This window comes from Myotis yumanensis, unplaced genomic scaffold (assembly GCF_028538775.1).
Source record: "Myotis yumanensis isolate MYYU_CA2020_CCGP unplaced genomic scaffold, mMyoYum1.0.hap1 SCAF_1, whole genome shotgun sequence".
In the NCBI taxonomy this organism is placed as follows: domain Eukaryota; kingdom Metazoa; phylum Chordata; class Mammalia; order Chiroptera; family Vespertilionidae; genus Myotis; species Myotis yumanensis.
In genome coordinates, this window is record NW_027223752.1 from 24,013,990 (window position 1) to 24,036,535 (window position 22,546).

General features: G+C 48.4%; 1 protein-coding gene across 2 annotated transcripts in view; it reads left to right on the plus strand.

Moving 5' to 3' along the window:
- The first annotated feature begins 15,489 nt into the window (after positions 1 to 15,489).
- Positions 15,490 to 22,546, plus strand: part of STON2 (stonin 2) — a 134,217-nt gene continuing 127,160 nt past the window's right edge. For both annotated transcript variants that reach the window (XM_070415525.1, XM_070415535.1), the window contains exon 1: positions 15,490 to 15,577. The gene's annotated coding sequence lies outside the window, so the exon portion shown is untranslated. The remainder of the gene's footprint in view (positions 15,578 to 22,546) is intronic.

Consider the following 22,546-nt stretch of genomic DNA (forward strand, 5'->3'; position numbering starts at 1 on the left):
ATCTGTTTTCCTGAAATAGCTGAAGTAACGGAAAAGGTGAATAGATCTCATGGAGACTTCTGGGCATCGATTCTACAAACTGCCTTCCGTCCCCTTTGGCCAGGCCCACTGTCCCCTCCAGTCCCCCTTGGACTTGCCTAGCCCCTCATTAGATCAGGTCCATCTGCTATGCTCCCCGCTGTATTTTTCCTTGACAGCACTTTCTATCCTTGATTACTCACAATATTTGCTTCATCTCGGTCTCCCTGTTGGTAAATCCTTTGAGGACGGACGGACATCATGTCTGTGTTACTCACCAGTGTGTGCCCAGAGCTTGGCAGGGTGCCTGACACAAATCAATTCCTTTAAAGTTTGCATTCGTGGATGGACTTAGAAATTTATAAAAGACAATTAAGACCCAGAGTCAGCTCTTGAGAAAAACCTTCTTAACCACAGATGCACTGGAACCGTTTATTATTGTGTAATTTCCCACATAAGGTAGGATTTCTCCTGTCAGCCCTTCCCCACCCTCTTCCCACACAGTCAGGAGAACTCCCTGTGGGAAAACAGCTGGGAGGTGGAGGAGGAGGGAGAGGCAAGTCAGTGCTCCTGGCAGTTGCTTTTAAGGCCTACGGAGGGCCCAGGAATGACAATTCCCACCCGCTGTGAGGGGGCAGCTGCAACCCAGTAAAGAGAGGCCCCTTGAAGTGACAAAGCCCTCTGCAATTTGAAAAGCAGGAAACGTTAGCACACGAGCCACCACTGAAAAGAAACCAAGACAACCTCTGAGTGGCTGTTCCACTCAGCACTGCCCGGAGGCTTATTATGTGGTAGCCCCTGTGCCAAGAAAGAGGGGGACTCTGACAGGGGTCAGGGGTCACTGGACGGCAAATGGACCGGGAGGGCTGCTGGCTCAGCATCTGGGAAACGGGCCTTTCCACACACATCTTTCTTCATCCAGCAGACTGATGCTGTCATGGGAGCATAATGATGAAAATCGTTACAGAATTCACTTGTTTTTTCCAAAAGTCTTACTTAGTAAATATTACTATTAAAAACTGACAACTGCCCAGCTGGCCTGGCTCAGTGGTTGAGTGTCGACCAGTGAACCAGGAGGTCACGGTTCAATTCCCGGTCAGAGCACATGCCTGGGTTGTGGGCTGGATCCCCAGTGGGGGGCATGCAGGAGGCAATCGATCAATGATTCTCTCTCATCATTGATGTTTCTCTCTCCCTCTCTGAAATCAATAAAAATGTTTTTTTTAAAAAACTGACAACTAAGACGTTGTAAATATCTCTTGCTTCCTTGGGATTTTGTGGCAGGGAGATCCATGACTACCTTTATTCTACTTTCCTCCCCCAGGTGGCCTCCCTGGACTGGGTTTGTTCCTATACAGGGGCAGGCAGCAGAGAGGAGAATGGGAATCCACAGGCAGGCGGTCGGTCCCCTTTCACTCTGACCAGCATCGTTTCTCTCGAGGGTGGACAGTAAGCTGTACTGGGTTAAATAGAGACGCCCCAAGTTCCTTTGGTGGTTGTTGTTTAATAGCTAATCATTTTAAACCTGCGGAATCGTTTCCTCTGAGAATTAGGACTGTGTGTTACCACATGTTCCACTAGAGGGCGCCAAAGGCCACCTCGGAGGAAAGGCCACAGTCAAGTGGTAACTGTTCGAAGCATCGCCTTCGATGTTAGTCATTGTAGTGGGTCCCAACAAGACATGTTCATGTTTTAATTCGTGTATCTCCCTGTCACAAAATCCCAAGAAAGCAAGATATATTGAAAACTTCTTAGTTGTCAGTTTTTAATAGTAATATTTACTAGATAAGATTTTTGAAAAAAACCTAAGAGAATTCTTTAAATGTGGCCTTATTGGGGGGGAAAGCTAAGCATCTGGAGATGAGCTATTCTGAAGCATTGGAGTAAGGCCCAATATCTAATGACAGGTGTCCTTAAAGGCAGAGAGAGATTTGACACAGAAGAGTCCCAGTGAAGACAGAGGCAGAGACTGGAGTGATGCAGCCACAGCCAACCAAGGCCCTGAGCCACCAGCAGGTGGAGGAAGCAGGAAGGAATCTCTCCCCAACTTCCCCCCCCCCCCCCCCCCCCCCGCAGGGTGACGGTGGACTTCTGGCCCCAGAACTGAGAGAGAATCGATTCCTGTTCTTTGAAGTCATCAAGGCTTGGTACTTTGTTGCAATACTCCTAGAAAATGAACAGTCACCACCATGCATTCTCAATGGGGGTAACATGGCCCATTGAATCAGAAAACTGATTCTTGGTTGGGGGGAAGTGTGTGAAAAAGTCTTAGATAGTACAATGGTTTGTCACCCTCCAAAGGACCACAGTACACAAACAGATACTCAATATACGTGTGGTATTAAATTTTTATTATGACAGGGGTTGGGAACCTTTCTTCTGCCAAGGGCCATTTGGATAGTTATAACATCATTCTTGGGCCATACAAAAATATCAATTTAAAAATTAGCCTGCTCTGTTTGGCCAAACATTTAATTAAGTCACCCCTAATGCCTTGGCAGGGCCAGACCAAATGATTTCTCAGGCCCTCCAGCTGGACGTTCCCTGATTTATGGGGGCAGAGAGGAAAAGTAGAATTTGAAGGGGGGAAATGAAAGGCTCCTTAAGGGGATGGTATTTTTTTTTAATATATTTTATTGTTTTTTTACAGAGAGGAAGGGAGAGGGATAGAGAGTTAGAAACATCAATGAGAAACATCATCGATCAGCTGCCTTCTACACACCCCCCACTGGAGATATGCCCACAACCAAGGTACAGTGGGACCTTGACTTACGAGTGTCCCTACTAATGAGTTTTTTGAGATACCAGCTGTCTCTCCGCCGATTTTTTGCATTGAGTTGATAGAGTAATTTGAGTTAACGAGCTCCTTAACGAGCTCGGTCTCGGAACGAATTAAACTCGTAAGTCAAGGCCCCACTGTACATGCCCTTGACCAGAATCAAACCTGGGACCCTTCAGTCTGCAGGCTGACACTCTATCCACTGAGCCAAACTGGTTAGGGCTAGGGAATGGTATTTTTTTAAAAGTTAAGAATCATCACCTACGCTGCATATACATCAGTGCTACTCTCATGGACTCAGCATTAGTTTCACTCTTTTTTAAGAAATATATTTTTTTATTGATTTCAAAGAGGAAGGAAGAGGTAGAGATAGAAACATCAATGATGAAAGAGAATAATTGATTGGCTGCCTCCTGCATGCCCCCTACTGGGGATCGAGCCTGTACCCAGGCATGTTCCCTGATGGGGAATCAAACCATGACCTCCTGGTTCAACCATTGAGCCACACTGGCCCGGCTGGTTTCACTCTTGACAGAACCTGTAGCTTCTGTCCAAAACCCACTGCCAGGGCATTTGGTGGTGATTAACTTGTATAGAAACATGAACCAAAACCCTCAAAAAAACCATGGAGGATCATTGCATTCTTTTCACAGGCTGCAGAAGCACTGCGAATATCAAGAGGCCCCATCTCCCATGTCCACACGGACAGCAGTCAACAGTGGTGGCACCATTGTGTTGGTATTGTTGGTACTTCACCTTGAATTCACCAACATTTAATTTTTTAAAGCTTGCAAATATGATTTTTTAAAACAACTCAGTACTGCCACCTTAGCTTTGGCGGAAGGGCCCAGAGCTCCCCTTGGTTGATGTAGCCTGGCCAAGAGTGGGGGTGCAACCTGAGATCTGTGGGGGAAGGATGGGATGCGGCCCGTCCTTCTGAGGAGCTGGGGTTAGCGGGGGTTGTGGTGGGTCAGGAGCATGGGGCTGTTAAGGAGGGAGGGATCATAGGGCACCCTCTATGGGGCTCTCCTGGGTGATGGAGGGCCCAGTCCAGCAAGTCAGCCTGCTGCAGTCCTGGTGAATGAGTGAAGGGGGTGTGACCTGGGGCTCCAGTCCCCGGAGGCTGAACCTCTAGTCCTGGTTCCAGCCTGAATGGGCACCAGTTGGAAGCCGTTTCACTTTCTTTACAATGGGCCCCTCTGTGTCCTCGCCTAACAGCTCTTGCTGGTGCCCAAAACCCTTAGAGATGACCACACGGCAGTATAACATTTTAAAAAGACAGTTTTTATCAAATTAGTTGTCGGTTGTCAGTGTGTCTGTCTAAAAGTCAATAAAAAATCTTACAAAAATTAGCTCTTTCTCCCTAGAACCCAATTCTTTCTCATTCCAAGGACCTCTATGTAATAATTGTCATATTTTTTTATATACTCAGTTAATGAACTAGGAAGGCCCCAAATGCGTTTACCAGCGGCTTGCGATAACTCCAATGTCCACCAGGGGGCACTAGCGGACATGTTTTAAACCAGGTGTCTATAGGCCAGTACACAATTAGCTTGAGGATGTGTCTTCTAATAATTAACTTAGTTTGCTGACAGATCTCCCTGAACCACTAATATAAAGAATTTGAATAACTGTCCCGGAGAGATCTGCGGGATGACAGAAAAGCATAGACCTTAGAATCTGAAGACACGATTCCAGTCCTGCCTCTGCGTGTGTTGGCTGGGCCTTCTTGGCAAATGATCAACCTCAAGTTGCAGTACCAGGCATCACAACAACCCACACCCTGCCTTCCTCATAGATTGAGCCACCCCATCAGGGTGATGATGTCTGTTTGCTTATTCATCATGTAAAGGGAGGAGGAGAACTTGTAATTCCATCAGTTCCCAAGTGTTGAGAGGCGGGGTCACGTCTTTCCCAGGAGCCTGGTCAGCGCTGCCCTGGCCCTGCCGTGCCCGGCTCTCTCTCCCTCCGCTGCCCTGACGCACGAGGGCGCCCGAAGCCCACTTGACCAGATGCCCGGGGACCAGGGCCTTCCAGACCGCAGCCTGGACCCTGCGGAGCCGCAGTGAGCCACGGTGAGGTCACCCAGCACAGCTGAGAACTATTTCAAGGAAACAGGTGGCAGCTCTGGCCTGCGCCAGGGCGACCTCAGAGCCCAGCATAGATGCCTCTGTGGTGGGGAGGCGGGAGTGCAGGGTGGCCCCTGTCCTCAGCAGCCTGCAGATATCACCTCCTTTCAGAAGGGCGGCCTCAGCCCCAGCCCCGGCGGCACTCAGTCTCCGGGAGCTAGAAGTCTTGTGCAGAGGGATAGGGTGGGGGCTGCACACCAGGCCTGCACAATTGGACTCCCTAGATGGGGCTCAGGGGCCAGCATTTGAAAGCTTCCCGGGGATCGCACTGTGCAGGCAAGGTCAAGACCACCGGTCTCGCCCTAGCCGGCTTGGCTCAGTGGATAGAGCGTCAGCCTGCGGACTGAGGGGGTCCCAGGTTGATTCCTGGTCACGGCACATGCTTGGGTTGCAGGCTCGATCCCCAGTAGGGGGCGTGCAGGAGGCAGCTGATCAATGATTCTCTCTCATCATTGATGTTTCTATCTCTCTCTCTTTCTCCCTTCCTCTCTGAAATCAATAAAGAAATATATTAAAAAAAAAAAAGAAAGAAAGAAAGACCACCGGTCTCACCCTCGAAACTAGTCCCTGGAGCGGCAGCGCCCCCTGGAAGTTGGATACAAATGCAGAATCTCAGGCCCCCTGGGCCCAGGGAATAGAATTGCGTTTCACAGGATCCCAGGGTTCGGAAGCAGGGCTGTGCCAGGGCTGGGAGAGAAGCCCACGGGCGGGGGGGGTGGGGGGGGGCTTGCAGAGGGGTGCGATGCTAGCAAAGCCCCTGACTGCTGTGTGCGCCCGAGACCCTGGAACCTCTCTGAGCCTCATTATCCTCGCTAGTGTCTGAGAAAGATCATAAACACCACCACCCCCCCCCCCCACCCAAATTGTGATGACACCGCTGAGGTGCCTGGTCCTCAGCACTCAGCCACTGTGAGCTCCAGGTTTGCTAGAATCGAACTGTTTTTAATCCTGAAACACCACCTGCTCCTCTGTCCAGCCTGGGGTGAGCATGCCGGCCCTGCTTCTTGCCAGCGCACCCCCCCAGCCCTCCAGCTTCCCTCCAGGGGCTCAGGCAGGGGGACCAGAGAGCCCTCGCTCAATGCAGACCGTCTCCGATTCCAGAGTTGTTTTTCCTGGGGAAATCATGCGATTGCTCCATCATTAGGAAAAGAAAAACAATAAAAGGGAGTCGGTTCTCGTGATGGCCATGGAAGCTGCAAATGTGGAGTGTTTCTGTGCCAGCTGGCCAGCAGAAGGCCTTGGGGGAGGGCAGGGCCTGGTCCCCACGCGTCTGGGCGTCAGCATTGCTGATTAACCTCAGACTGAGGGCCTGGGAAGCTGTGCGAAGGCCTCCCCCTGGTTCCGGGAATGAGACCTGGATAAAGACAAGCGGTGGACAATAAGTTTAAGCAGCGCTGTGCTTTCAAGGGTCCACAGCTCCCTCCAACAATAGTACTGTTTTGTTTGATTTTTGTAAAAGCCCTTTTCATTCACTTAAACATTAATTGAGCATTTTCTAAATGCCAGGCATTGTGCTCTTATCTCATGTAATCATTCAAGTTTCCCCTTGAGGCTGGTACTATCCTCACTTTGCAGGTGATAAAATAGGCCCAGAGTGATTTGGGTTGAAGGCCAAACAGCTGTTGAATGACGGAATTGGGATCCAGACAGAGCCTGTCCCAGGTCCAAACCTACTCTCACAGCTTCTCCCACCCCAGGGCAGCTCTCCAGTTAAGATGGCCTTGTTGTTCTTGGTGTTTTTTTCCTCCTGATGGTGAGAAGGCCCATCTCCCTAAATCCTCCACTAATATTTTTCATCTTCTGAGAGGGAGGCCATCGGTCCCACTGTGAACTCCAGTTCTATATTTGTCTAAAAACCAATGAGAGTTTAAAATCATGTCCTGCACTCTCTGTCACCTTCCATCAAAGACTCATTTGCTGAGAATGCCAAGGAATGCACTGATGAGGAAAAGGCGAGGAGTACTGTTTGAGGGACCAGCGCACGAGAGAAGGAGCCCTGGCCTATGGCAGTGGAGAACACTGTTATGCCCAGATTTCAGGATCCCCAAGAAACCACACCAGGGAGCCAGCCGTGTCCGATGCAAAAGCATAAGAGTCTTTATTCAAGCCCGGGCTTGGCTCTCCTACCCTCCTTACTGATGCGGCAGCAAGTGGCAGAGAGAGAGCTAGCCCTGTGGGAAGAGGGGTTTTATAGGGGGTTAGAGTAAGGGGAGGAGAAAGGACTGTGGGCCCTGCCGATTGGCCAGGTGCAAGTCGGTGTCTTGTTACACAGGATGTAGTCATCCTGGGTGTGGCTAGCAGAGGCTTGGGCTTCTGGGAAGAAGCCTTGCCGAGCACATGGCTGCCCAAAAATGGAGGATCCAGGGTAAGATGGAGGGCATAGCCCTTACCCTGGGGCAAGATGGAGGGCACAGTCCTCGCCCTTTCAAACACATGGTGGTTTTATCATGAATAGCGCTTAATTCCTAACACTGTGTGCCAGGTGCTGTCCTACACGCCTAATGCACATGAACTCATTCACTCCTCACAAGAACCCATTTTAGAAAGGAGGAAACTGAGGCACAGAGAGCCTTAGTGACTTGCCAAGGGTCTTACAACATTTAAGTGACTGGACCAGGATTCAAACACAGGCCTCCTGGCTCCTGAATCTGTGCTGTTACCCACCTGTTATGTCATCTCTCAAATACCAGGAGCTCTAACCTATCACTGCAGCCTCTGGCAACTTCACTTTGAAAATGTTTTCTTCTCAGTTGTTTCTAGTGCAGAGAGACCTGCAGCTCTGCTACAAATATCTGTGTAGTAAACGAATCCTATATAATAAAAGGGCAATATGCAAATAGACCAAACTGCAGAACCGAACAACCAATCAAAGCATACTATGCTAATGATATGCTAATGCTGCTCAACTGCTCACTATGACGTACATTGACCACCAGGGAGCAGATGCTCAACCGGTAGGTTAGCTTACTACTGGGGTCAGGCCAATCAGGACTGAGCGAGATGGGCCCGACACGACCTGATCGTGCACTGGTGGGGTCCCTCAGCCTGGCTTGCACCCTCTCGAAATCCGGGACCCCTTGGGGGATGTCAGAGAGCCAGTTTCAGCCCAATCCCGCAGGCCACTCCCCTTGGGAGGGTGCCAGAGGCAGGGCTCATGGCTGGTGAGCTCTGCTGCGAGCCTCTCCCAATTGGGACTGGTTGGGCACAAGCCCACGGCAGGCACAGTGGGGCCAGGATGAGCAGAAGTGGCAGGTAGGAGGCTGGACTGTGGTTTTGGCCTGATCCCTGCAGGCCACTCAGAGGGACCCCACCTGTGCACATATTTGTGCACCGGGCCTCTAGTAATAAGAAGAAGAAGAAGAAGAAGGAGGAGGAGGAGGAGGAGGAGGAGGAGGAGGAGGAGGAAAAGAAGAAGGAGGAGAAGAAGAAGAAGAAGAAGAAGAAGAAGAAGAAGAAGAAGAAGAAGAAGAAGGAGAAGGAATATTAGTTATCAAATACCTGATATGTGCCAGGCACAGTGCTAAGGTCTGCATAGACATCTCCTCCTTCATTGGTCACCAAAACCTCTGATGCAGTGTATTATTACCCCCACGTTATAAATGTGGGCATGGGGCTCAGACACGGACCCAGGATCACAAGGCTAGGAGTCAGCCCCAGGCCTTCCGACAACATTCCAATGGGGCCTTTTTATCTTGGGATATTGTTTCCCTTTCCTCTTCTTTTGTTTTCTCATCTGTCAAATGGACTAATAGAAATAACTAATTTATGTGTATAATTGTGTAGATTAGAAGGATTCTCAGGTGTATGATCTCATTTGAATCTCACAGCAACCTGATCAAGGTAAGATAACACATCCTCCAACCAGATCTTCTCTAGGTTCTCATCACTGTGTTCCTGGTATGTGACCTCTTTCCGTGCTGGTCACGCCCCTGCCTGCCCTATTCCGCCACCTGTGGTCTCTATCACACAGGCATGCCCATCCCTCATCTTCACAGCTGACGACTGACCCGGGAGAGCGTGATGTCAGCTCTTCAGTGGAAGGAGAGGAAGGACGCGAGCCAGGAGAGCCTGCTGGCATTGTGGAGCGAAGGGCTGGAAAGCTCATGGGTAGGGGCGGGAGGGGGTGCTGGGGTAAATGCACAGAGTAGAGGACCTCTGCCCCGGTGTGCTCGGCTGCTCCTTGCTCTGTGCTTCCCGTGAACCTTCTGCACATCTGAGCCACACGTGGTAGAACAATTCCTGCACATCTGAGCCACACGTGGTAGAACAATTCCTGCACATCTGAGCCACACGTGGTAGAACAATTCCTGAGCCTCCTCACGAGGCGCTGAGCTGCTCAGTGACCTGTCTTTCTTTTTACCCACAAAATGTTCTGGCACAAAATACCCATTTGACAACAAATGAGTCTTGCTCGGGGGGCACCACATTACAGGAGAACATTTAGAACGCCATTACCTTCTACCAATTTCAAGTTCCGTGAAAGGTCACGGAAGGGAAAGATCAACATAAACGGGGGTGGGGGGTGGACTGACGGCATTAATGACATTAAGAGGATTGAGTTGGAAACAGGAAATCTGAATAAAGATTCTTCGACATCAATTCAGCATCTCATCAGCAAGATCCCCCACTTGGAAGTGTATATGATGTGAGAGAGGGGGATGTTGGAGGGGAGAAGGGAAGGAGCCAGGTCCTTGCAGGGAATTTCTCTTGTTCCTTCTTCTTTTCAGCCTCTAGAAGACCAACCCTTTGGGAGATTAAAAATGGTGGCAGAGTAGGAGGATGCTGCACAGACATGCTCCCAGGAACAAGCTGGAATTACAACTGAAATATGGAAAGGCTTCCAGAATAATCAATGGAAAACTCACAGGAGAGAACCCTGATACCCAAGGACTAAAGGTGGAAACCGCATAGAGACTGGTAGGAGGGGCAGAGGTGCAATAGGGCTGGCCGGGCACCCACAGACGGCTACTGAAGTCCCAGAAAGATATCTCAGCTGTGGGGGGGTGCCAATGAGAACTCCGGGATATAATCCCAAAGCTGGGCTCCCCAGCAGAGAGCACCAAACTGAGGAGGGTACCCACATAACATCTAGCTGTGAAAAGCAGTGGGGTGCTGTCTGCCAGGGAGTGGCAGCTGAAAGTTCAGGCACCCTCTTAAAGGGCCAATGCACAAACATTCCCTGTGGAGCCACTGACCTTGTGCTCTGGCAGAGGGAGGGTGAAGTGGACTGGAGCTGTGAGAGCAGAACCCAGGACTGGGGACTCGGGGGATAGAGCTCAGAAGGCAGACACCCCAAGTTTCCTGGGCTGAGTCATTCCCTCACACAGCGGAGGACATCTTTCCCACATAGACATCTGCCCTGCCTGGGGAGAAGACAGTCGACACACCCTATTGGAAAACACCTTGCCTTGAGGCCACTTAAGAGATTAAAAGTAACAATTATCCTCCAGGCAGAAGCAACTGCCCCACCCTGTTGAAAAAAAATTCTCCCTACACCTGAGGATGATTGCCTGGAGCAATTCAAGTTAGAATGCTATTAGTCTGTAGACCAGTGGTTCTCAACCTTCCTAATGCCTTGACCCTTTAATACAGTTCCTCATGTTGTGGTGACCCCCAACCATAAAATTATTTTTGTTGCTACTTCATAACTGTAATTTTGCCACTGTTATGAATTGTAATGTAAATATCTGATATGCAGGATGTATTTTCATTGTTACAAATTGAACATAATGAAAGCATAGTGAGTAATCACAAAAACAATATGTAATTATATATGTGTTTTCCGATGGCCTTAGGCGACCCCTGTGAAAGGGTCGTTCGACCCCGAAAAGGGGTCACGGCACACAGGTTGAGAACCGCTACTGTAGACAGAGGAGGTCTCTGGAGGCTTTGAGTCTTAGCCTGAAATAATTAATCAGAAACAACCTTTAACACTGTCCTGCACTAGTTATTGAAAGGTATAGAGGATCTGCCTAAAACATAGTCACAAAACCAAACAGACAACCAAAATGAGGAAACAAAGAAACAATCCCCAAATGAAAGAACTATCGAAAGAAGAGATAAATGAAGGAGAGATAAGAAATTTATTTGAAACAGAGTTCAGAATAATGATGTTAAAAATGCTCAACAGTATGAAAAAAGATATAGTAACTATGAAAAAAGAACAGTCTGAGATAAAGAATGACATAACACAAATAAAGAACACATTGGAAGGAATACAGATTAGGGGAAGCTGAGGCAAATCAGTGAATTAGAAAACAGAGTTGAAAATATTACTCAATTAGAGAACCAAAAAGAAAAAACAATTAAAAAATAGGAGGACAGCTTAAGGGAGCTGTGGGACAATGTGAAACATAACAATATTAGAATAGTAGGTGTGCCAGAAGAGGCAGAAAGGGAGAAAGGAATAGTGAAGGTGTTTGAAGAAATAATGGTAGAAAACTTCCCTAACCTGGTAAAGGGAAAAGTCACACAAGTTCAGGAGGCAAAGAGAACCCCAAACAAGAAGAACCCAAACAGACCCATGCCAGACACATCATAATTAAAATGACAAAAATTAAAGACAAAGAAAGAATCTTAAAGGCAGCAAGAGAAAAGAAAACTGTTACCCACAAAGGAGTCCCCATAAGGTAGACACCTGATTTCTCATCAGAAACTCTTCAGGCCAGAAGGGAATGGCATAAAGCACTCAAGGTTATGGAAAGCAAGGATCTGAGACCAAGATTACTATATCCAGCAAGGCTATCATTCAAAATAGATGGTCAAATAAAGAGCTTCCCAGACCAAAAAAGGCTAAAGGAGTTCATCACCACCAAGCCAGCATTACAAGAAATGCTAAAGGGATTGCTGTAAGAGATTGCTAAGTAGAAGAAACAGAGAGAGAAACCTAGCCATACAGAATTAAAATGGTTATAAATAAGTACCTCTCAACAATAACCCTAAATGTAAATGGATTTAATGCTCCAATCAAAAGGTGTAGGATAGCTGAATGGGTACAAAAACATGACCTGACTCTATGCTGTCTACAAGAGACCCATCTCAAAACAAAAGACACACACAGGATGAAAGTGAAGGGATGGAAAAAAAATTTTCCATGCAAATGGAAAAGACAAAAAAAAAAAGCTGGAGTAGCAATACTCACATCCAACAAAATAGACTTTAAAAGCATCATGCTAAGCGAAATAACCCAGTCGGAGAAAGATAAATATCATATGATCTCTCTCATTTGTGGAATATAATGGACAACATAAACTGGTGAACAAAAATAGAGCCAGAGGGGGGAAAATATACTAGAATATAATAGAAGTAATCCTGTTATTTGCAGATTTTTAATATTTCCTACAACTTTTGTGATATCACACTATGTTAGTGCAGTTTTAATAATCTATATATATAAAACCCTAATATGCAAATAGACTGAACGGCGGAACAACCGAACAACAGAACAACCAAACAAGCATCACTATGACATGTGCTGACCACCAGGGGGCGTGCACAGAACATGGCAGGCATCGTCAGCAGGCGGCAGAGTGCGGAACATGGTGGGCATTGGCTGAGGCAGGATGGTGGAGCAGGTGAGTGGGTGTGCCAGACCAAGGCAGGGCACCGGTTGCTGTCATCAGGGCGACCTCTGGTGGTTACTGAAAATTCTTTGCTCCCGTGCTCCACACTTGCACCCACTGCTGGTGCAAAGCACGGGTCCTGATTGCTCAGCAAGGTCAGCGGGTGTGAGCAGTGGCTGCTGGCTCTGATCGCCCCTGAGGGCTCCTCCACTTCCCCCTGCTTCTGAGGGGGAATTGGGGCAGCAGCCACCGCTCGCACCTGCTGCTGGCACCGGCCCCATTTGCTCCGTGCTGTCAGTGAGTGGGAGTGGGGCTGCCAGCAGACAGGGGACCGGGGGTCACGGTGGGAGGAGCCGGGCGGGGGCTCGGAGGATGGGGGCAAGACCCACCCCTGTGCCCACCACAGCCTCGCAGCCCACAGTTCCTTTCAAGGTGCACGAATTTGTGCACTGGGCCTCTATTATTATTATACTTAAAATCCTTTTATTCTTGAAATATTAATGTTTATTGCATGTAATATTATTATATGTAAGATCATTTTTCGTGAATAATTAGTGTTTATTGCATGTAACATTATCATATTTAAAATCGTTTTTCTTGAGATATTAATGTTCATTGCATGTAAAAAAATATTTTGAAATAACAGGATACTGAAACATTAAAAAGAAAAAAGACCAACCCTTTGGATTTTGGCCAACATTGTCTGCAATCCTTTCTCTTTCCAGAATTCCACGAAGTGCTGGGTCCATAAATATTTGTGGAATGGGAGCACCTTGCCATAAAGACAAAAGTAAACACTGCATTATTGACACAAGTTCATTAAGAGTTCATAGAAAGGAGAAGGGTGGGAGCAGTGAGATCTTACTGAAGAATTTCTAGTGGATTTAGGCTTGAGCTGGGCTGTGGGGCATAAAGACATAGACTGTCCCATTCCCATGCCCTGCAGTATTTTTTCAAGCTGCCAGTGAAGACGGCTGTAGTCTTCTAAGCCAGCAAAAGCTACACTGTAGGCAGAGTAGCCACTAGCCACACTTGACTATTTAAATTTAAATACAATTTAAAATTCAGTTCTTCACTAACCGCATTGGAGTGGCTAATAGCCACATGGGCTTGGGGGCTTCCATATTGAATAGCTCCGTTAAAGAGTATTTCCATCACCACAGACTCTTTCATGGGACAATGCAAATCTAAGGAGTAAATCCCCTCTGGGTTGCTGAAGGTGGGAGTGTGAGGGGGGGGCAAGGCAACTTTTAAATATTTTTTTATAGGTTCTTCTGTTCCTCCACACTTTCATACTTTTAGCTACTACTCTTTAGGATTTAACTAATGTGTCCTTCAATGATGGTTTCCACTCTCAGAATGCAGGATGTGTGTATTTTTACATTTTTTGATTAATTTTAGAGAGAGAGGAAGGGAGAGAGAGAGAGAGAGAGAGAGAGAGAGAGAGATGTTGTTCCACTTATTTATGCATTCATTGGTTGATTCTTATATGTGCCTGAGGGGAGATGGAACTTGAAACCTTGGCGTCTGGGGATAATGTTCTAAACAACTGAGCTACCCAGCCAGGGCACCACAATAAATTAAGAGATGTGAGTGTGTGTGTAGGGGGGGGGGGGGGAGACCTATAGGAAAGTGGTTACATACTTGCTTTCAAGACATTAGTGCAACCAAAGTCAAATATGAACTGTGCTATTTATTTCTACTCATTGTCTACCCAGGTGTTTGTGGGGATCCTTTTGTGAGGGGTGGACCAGAGTTCTGGTGGCACCCTGATTGATAATGGTTGTTTTTAGTCTTTAGAAAGGTTCAGGGCAGATGGGAGAAAATGCCAGGAGGAATAAAGACTATGGGAGAAAAAATGGGAGGTGTGAACAATTTTTTTAAAACATATTTTATTGATTTTTTAAAGAGAGGAAGGGAGAGGGATAGAGAACTAGAAACATCAATGAGAGAGAAACATCGATCAGCTGCCTCCTGGGGATGTGCCCGCAACCAAGGCACATGCCCTTGACCGGAATTGAACCTGGGACCCTTCAGTCCTCAGGCCGATGCTCTATCCACTGAGCCAAACCGGTCAGGGCAGGTGTGAACAATTTTAATTCCCGACAATCCCTCTCCACTCTCATTTGAACCTCTTCACCGTAGTATGGAGTGACCGAGTGTGTCTTCCAGATGAAAATCTCTCCATCCTCAGAACTGATATCGCTTGTCCACACGTTTTCCCGGACATGTGGACGTCCGTAGGACAGCTGTATTTCTGAATTAAAATACGCAAAAACACTTTGAAAAGTGCCCACAAATAACATGCGCCATAGAAACAGTAGCGTGGTTGTTATTGCTTTCATCATTATCCAGCCTCATTTCCCCAGCGAGGTATAAGTTCCTTGGAGATGAAGATATCATCTTTCTTTCTCACTGTTAAACATTTGGTAACGTGATGAGGACCTTGGAGAAGCCGCTTTGCGCGCCCAGGTTGGACCACATAAAAGTCGTGTGTAATAGTCCGACCGGAGTCCCCAAGCCCAATTTGGTACCCACTGTTTACAAGCCTCTGCCCTGTTTATAGTCAAAGTATCAAAACGAACAGGTAGTCAAACCCCCAGGGAGGAGTGCAGCCGGAGGAGCAATGGTACCCACGGCCCAGCATGGGCGCGGGGTGTGGGAGAGACTCCATGGCGATCCCCACCCCCGACAGCCCCGGGCTACTCTCAGAGATGCTTTTCGCCCCTCCCGCGCCTGAGAGGCAGGCCCCGCGCGGCGCGGAGGGGCAGGACCGCGGGGTCAGCGTCTGGATGGGGCTGCGAGTGCAGCCGGGATGCCAGCTCCGGCGCCAGGGCGCGGGGAGTAGGTCGGGGCGGCGCTGGGCGCCACCCACGGCTCCCGGCCGCCCAATCAGAGCGCGGCTCGGGAGCGCGCGGCGGCCAATCAGGAGCGGCGGGAGCGGCGCCAGGACCGCGAGCCAGCGGCGGCGCTGCGATCCGAGCGAGCTCGGTGGGAGCCGAGCGTCGGGAGGGGATCCCGGGCCAGCGCGGCCGGCTCGCTGCGGCCACCTTCTGCCGACACTCGGGACCCTGCGGGCGGCGTCACCGGTAACCGCGCCGCGCCCCGCGGAGGGAGGGCGAGCGTGCGGGCGAGGGGGCCCCGCAGGTGGAGCGGGCAGGGGGCGGGCCGGCCGCGAGGTCCTAGCGCCGCGGTGCTTCCCGGGCCCCTCGCGCCCCGCGTCTGCCTCGGCAGGTGTCCCAGGGTCCCGGGAGGCGCGGCATTTCCACGCGCCTCGAGCGTCCAGGAGTGGGAGGCGGGGAGGGGAGTTGGTCGAAGCGGGCGGGGGTGTGGGAGGAAGACCCCTGCGTCCCCCGCATTCACACTCAGACACTGTTTGCCAGCGAGTGTCTTCCCCGACATCTGGGTCCCGGGACGGTTTCCTTGTCCCGACTGGGGAGGCGACAACAGGTGTCTCCGGAGACGGTGCCCCCTGCCCCCCCTCCTGGAATCCGGCTTTGGCGGTCCTCCCCAGCTTCGGGGTGTCCCGAGGCAGGACCCCAGCCAGGGCTCTCAGGCGCGCTGCCCGCTGGACAGCGCCCAGCGGCCTCCTGGACCCGCGGACCCCGCGTTTGGATGGAGTTTCCTCCGAGCGTTGCCAAGCAATTACGCGGACACCCGCCTCTGGCTGGCTGAAGAGTTGACGATGAGAGTGTGTTTATGAGTGAGTGAGTGTACAGCGTGTGCGTGCATGTGTGTGTGTGTGTGTGTGTGTGCGCGCGCGCGCTTGCGCGCGTACAGTGTGTGTGAGTGTACAGTGTGTGTGGGGGGGGGCTGGGCTGGAGATTTGAAGATGGGAGTGAATTAGTGAGTGAGTGAGTGAGTGTATAGTATGTCTGTGTAAGTGTGTGTGTCTGGCTGAGATGAAGAGTTGAAGATGGGAGTGTGTTTATGAGTGAGTGAGTGTACAGTGTGTGTGTGTGTGTGTGTCAGCCCTTACTGAAAAGGGCCTGCGGGCTGTAAGTGAATCATTAACTGTGGTTTGGGCAGCTGCTGGCCCCTGCCTGTCTCTTCATGTCCGTCATGCCCTCTGTGCCTCACTCTCCTAACCTGTAAGGTGGCAATAATGACTGCACCCACATGATAGCGTTTGTTCTGAGGATTACATGAGGCAGCATCTGAAATATATCCGGCACTGTGCTTAAGTACTCAGTTATTGCTGGCTCTTATTTACTATACGGAGTGGATGGTCTTTTAAAGCATAAATCAGAGGTGTCTAGAGTGGCCCGGTGACCATTTGGAGCTCCAAATAGCTTTCTGCACTGGAAGGGGAACCATGCTATTAATGTTACTGATGGCATCATTGAAGGGCAATGTATCCCTTGAGGGGACTCCATTGGAATGGTACGAGTTAAATGGAGTCCAACTAGTGTCTTAGAAAACCCTTGTAACACTTGAAAAAATTGGTATGAATGTTGTGTGAAGAGAATATCATGGTACTTTGTTGAATGCTTGTCTTTTAGTAGTGTGGCTGATTTTGGGGGAGAAATTTGAAGTTTCTTATACTTTGTCCTCCTCCCTTAAACAAACAAGGAGAGAGGAGAGAGAGAGAGAGAGAGAGAGAGAGAGAGAGAGAGAGAGAGAGGAGAGAGGAGAGAGAGAGAAAGCCTAACCACAAAACAAAACTCCAGCAGCTCCTGGAAGTCTAAATTGCAGTTGCCACTTGAGGCGGTTTTCACATGTTTGACTGGGTGGTCTGGTTCAGTTCTTTGCCACTGTGTCACTTTCCTTTTCTTCTTTAATCTGAAGAGTCAGAGAAACATTTGACGCCATTCATTTTTCTTTTTAAAACCTGAAATAGCAGGATGTAACAAACCCTTTTGGAATTCTGAGCTCTCTGCTACTTACCTTCCTACCCTGTGACAAACCCAAAGGACCTTCCTTCACAAAGCTTCCTAGGGCCATGTACTAAGTGGAAATCTTCTTGTCTTGCCACACCACAGTACCCCCATAGCTTGAGACGTGGGAAAGGCACAAAGTGCCCCAGTTCTCCTAGGGCCGTGGTCGGCAAACTGCGGCTCGAGAGCCACATGGGGCTCTTTGGCCCCTTGAGTGTGGCTCTTCCTAAGCCTTAGGAGTACCCTAATTAAGTTCATAACAATGTACCTACCTATAGAATTTAAGTTTAAAAAATTTGGCTCTCAAAAGAAATTTCAATCGTTGTACTGTTGATATTTGGCTCTGTTGACTAATGAGTTTGCCGACCACTGTCCTAGGGTTTCCCAGGCCTTTCCCAGGAGCCTTAAGAATAACTGCATCTTCTTAGAGAAAGTGATTATCTTCTCAGGGGGTAGGAAGCCCACTTCCAGATGCAGATTTTGCAAGTGTCAAATGAATTCAACAGCTCTTTCAGTTGTTGTTAGGGACTAGACTTTTACTCTCTCTACTAGAGTGGGAGGATCTGAAAGCTTGCTGCGGGAGGAGGGAGAGAGGGATGGGGGGCAGGGGAAGATTGCTCAGGTCAGAGCCAGAGCTCTACCTGGTGAGAGATCTGTCTTTATGGCTGATGGCCGAGGAAACCTGGGCAAGTTTGCTTTTCTGAGCCAAAGTCTCCCATTCTGTGAAATGAGGACTCAATTTCTTTTGTCTTTTTCTTTCTTTCTCTCTCTCTCTCTTTTCTTGTCTTTTCTTTTCTTTTCTTTTCTTTTCTTTTCTTTTCTTTTCTTTTCTTTTCTTTTCTTTCTTTCAAAAAGAGTTGTTTTAATGAATGGAAAGGCCCTAACATAGATCCAGGGACACAGTTACAGGTCTGTAGCATCCAGAGGAGGTCCTAAAGGTAGGAGTGATCTTTTGTACCCGGGAAATAAAAAGATATTTGAGGGGCTAAAACCTGAACTGAGTATAGAATGCTGAGCCAATCTCTTATGCAGGCAGGAGGGAGGTGGGATTGGAAAGAAGGGTAGAGCCAAGGAGTGAAGACATTCCAGACCAAGAGGATATAGGAGATCAAAAGTACTCTAATAGTTTAGGCTGAATAGTGGCCCCCAAATCTCAGTGGCTTAAAACAGCTAAGGTTCATTTCTCACTTACACTGGATGTCCATTGTACATCAGTTGTGGTTCCGGCTCTGATCTGTCTTCATTCTGGACCCACTGAGGCTTAAAAAATAGCTTCTTTCTGGGACAATCTTGATTTCACTTACGGGAAAGGAAAGAAAGAAAACATGACTGAACACATAGGGCACTGTGAGTCTGTCCAGACCTCACTTTAGCTTTCAAGCTATTGGCCAAATAAGTCACATGGCAAGCCTATAGTCAGTGGCTTGGGACATTATAACCCCCCTGCAGGCAGTGAGGTGTGGCCAAGGAGGAAGGGAAGTGCAGAAGGCAACATAGCCGGGGGAGTGGCCCAGAGGCAGATGACCAAAGGCCTGGGTCAGTGTCAGGGATTCGGACTGTATCCTATGGGCAGGGAGCAGCCACTGAGGATTTTAAGCCACTGAGGGCTTGACATCAGATTTTAAGGCCAAGTGTAAGCAGAAGATGCTGAGGGCCTGACCTAATACAGCAGCCTCAAATCTCACTCACGGTCTGGTCTGCCACATGACTTGACTTGACATTCCACTATTAGAAAGTGATTTGGTTGGCACTTGAGTGGTTTGTTTTGTTTACGAGTCCTCTCCTAAAATGCACACGTTCTCTCATCTTAGAATCATCCTATATAATAAAAGCATAGTATGCAAATTGTCCCCTCCACCGGGAGTTCTCTGGGAGTTTGACCAGGGGGCCAGGCTGGCCAGGGGAAGGGAGGGAGTACCTGGCCAGCAGCCAGCAGCCACTAGGAACCTTACCAGTGCACGAATTTTGTGCACTGGGCCTCTAGTTATTTGATAAGATCATCTACAGCAGCAGTTCTCAAACTTCAGCATGCATCAGAATCACCTGGAGGGCTTGAGAAAATGCAGATGCCTGGGCCTCACCCCCAGAGTTCCAGAATCAGTAGGTCTGGGGAGGGGCCTGGGAGTGAGCATTTCTGGGCATGCTCAGGTGATGCTGATACTGCTGGTCCAAAGGCCACACTTTGAAGACCACAGAATAAAAGGGTAAATTGAGACATGGTGGAGGAAGAGACCTGAACAGAGGGCCTTTTGGAAGGGAAAAGTCTGGAAGGTCTCAGCAATCTCCATGGGCACATTTGCTAAAGGCTGACTCCGGCCAGAGCAGTGGGGTCTGTAAGAGTGACAGTCTGTCGGTGCACATTAAATTGCAAATGCAATTCTCAGCTCGAGGAGATGAAACGGCTCGATTTTATAGACTTCGAGTACAAGGCGAGGAGAGTGCTGCTTTTATCCCCTCCCTTTGTCATTCTGCCCAACTCCCCATTCTGTCATAGGCACACACCCTCTCGCCTGGCTCTGACCTCTCACTCAAGCCTGTCAGTGTAGTCCAATCCTGACCCATCCCATTTCTTGTCGTCCCCGTATTAATTTCTGGAGCTGGGTTAGCCCACCACTGGGTGTATTATTTGGCTGCATTTTAAGAAAGTCAGACCAAGAAATTTCTCACTTTAGTTGAGGTCACCTTTGTAATGAAACCTGTGTATCATGTGATCATGCAAATTGTAACCAACTCTCCCCCTCACATCCCCCCTCTCTCCTTCCACCCCTCCCCCCCCCCCATGAGAAACCAAAATCGGCCTTGGTTTGGCTTTCACCAGTGGGTGGAGCAAGTCGCAACAATTCTCTTAACTGTGACTCACCACTTCTGTAATGAGAGAGCATTCCAAGAGTGGACATTAAGGACAAAATATGTTGGTGTGTATAATATGACACAAGAAACAAAACATAGTGAGTGTTTGTTTTCTCCTTACTGTATGTTTCTCAATCCTGGATGTGGCCAAAGTTTGAACTCTACCAGGGTCCAGATAATTAGCGAAATGCCTGTCCAGCAGACACCGTATGAATGCATGAAATACTTTCAGGGTCAACATTATTTTGAGTGCTGGCTAGCAGGTTACAATGTTTGTTTCAAGGTGGGATGAGTGTAAATTGGTCCATTGCGGTGTGGATAGGATACACTAGGAATTCTACACGTTAGATTTTTTTTTTTTTTTTTTTTTTTTTTTTAATATATTTTATTGATTTTTTACAGAGAGGAAGGGAGAGAGATAGAGAGCTAGAAACATCGATCAGCCGCCTCCTGCACATCTCCCACTGGGGATGTGCCCGCAACCCAGGTACATGCCCTTGACCGGAATCGAACCCGGGACCTTTCAGTCCGCAGGCCGACGCTCTATCCACTGAGCCAAACCGGTTTCGGCTACACGTTAGATTTGCATAAAAATAAGACCTATCTTGGTGGGCCCAAGCAATAAAATGAAATCAGTGAGATTTGAAAAGACCCTTTTCTTGATTGAGATTTGACAGGAAAATGACACTTTAAAGGTGTGCTCTTGGAGACAGGAAAATTCCCTAGGATTCTGTGTGCCGCCGGAGTGGGGTGAGGAGGCTTGGAACCAACACCACCGTCCTGGAGGCCTGAGGCCAAGGCCATGGATCAGATCTGTCCGTTTTTCCTCTGGGTAATTTTGTATGACTTTTCCTCTCCTCCTGCAGGCTGGGCCTTAGTGGTACCTTCTCTTGGTCAATTCTGCAGTGAACTACCATGGTTCCCTCCATCTCAGATCTCCAGGAAACTTGGTCTGAAGTTTCAAAAGATATAGCAGATAAAGCCCTAGACAGGAGTGAGAGCCCTTGAGGGAAAGGACTGACACTAGCCCAGAGGGATTTAAAATGCTGAACATATTTTTTTTAAAGTTATACAAAAATATTTATAGTAGCTTTCTTTTCTTTTTTTAAATATATTTTATTGATTTTTTACAGAGAGGAAGGGAGAGAGATAGAGAGCTAGAAACATCAATGAGAGAGAAACATCGATCAGCTGCCTCCTGCACATCTCCTACTGGGGATGTGCCCGCAACCCAGGTACATGCCCTTGACCGGAATCGAACCTGGGACCTTTCAGTCCTCAGGCTGACGCTCTATCCACTGAGCCAAACTGGTTTCGGCAAAAATGCTGAACATATTCATTAGAAAGTGTTACAGCCTGGCTGGTGTGGCTCAGTGGTTGAATGTTAACCTAAGAACCAGGAGGTCACCGTTTGATTCCCGGTCAGGGTACATGCCTTGGTTGTGGGCTAGATTCCTGGCAGGGTGCAGCCTATCAATGATTCTCTCTCGTTAATGATGTTTCTATCTTTCTCTCCCTCTCCCTTCCTCTCTCTGAAATCATTAAAAAGGTGTTACAATTTCTGTTGGGTAGCATTTATCTGGCAATTTGACACGTAAGAAATATACATATCAAATCACCAGATAAATAGTATCCTCTCTATATGTTTACTAGAGGCCCGGTGCACGAATTCGTGCATGGGTGGGCTCCAGCTGACCCCACATTAACCTGGACTTGTGCTCCCAGGTGGCCTCACTAACAGGTGAGAGATGGTCATTGTCCTTTGTGATACATAGTCACAATGAGGAGTGTGAAGCTACTTTGCAGATTGTTAATGGCCCAGGAAAATCTTTGCAAGGTGGCTTCATGCAAAGGGCTTCGAGCATTTTCTGGGTGCAAGGCTCTGAGGACAAGGCTGTGAGGAATTCAGAGAAGTATAATGCTTAGTGTTCTGATACAGCCTCTAATCTGAGAGAAAAAGGTCATAATATTTATGCAAATAAGTAGCAGTTAAATAGCAGTGTGGCCAACAGTAGGCAAATAGTCAAAGGGCACGCCACTTTGTTATGAATTCAGAGATGGGGACTCTTTCTTAGATTGTGCCGGGCTGGCAAGGTTCATGGAGGTGCAGTCACACTGGATTGGAGGGAAGAGTAAGATTTAAGTGGAACAAAGGGTTGTAGGGAATGGACCTAAATTTACTGTGGCTCTGATTGTCAGCACAGGCTTGTCCCAGGTCTGTGAGGAGCCATCTGGAAGGTAGGAGTCAAGGAGGAGAGAAGGGAAGTCTGAGCTCTCCTCGCCCATTGTTTTTTTTTTTTTTTAATTAGAGAGAGATGAAGGGGGAGAGAG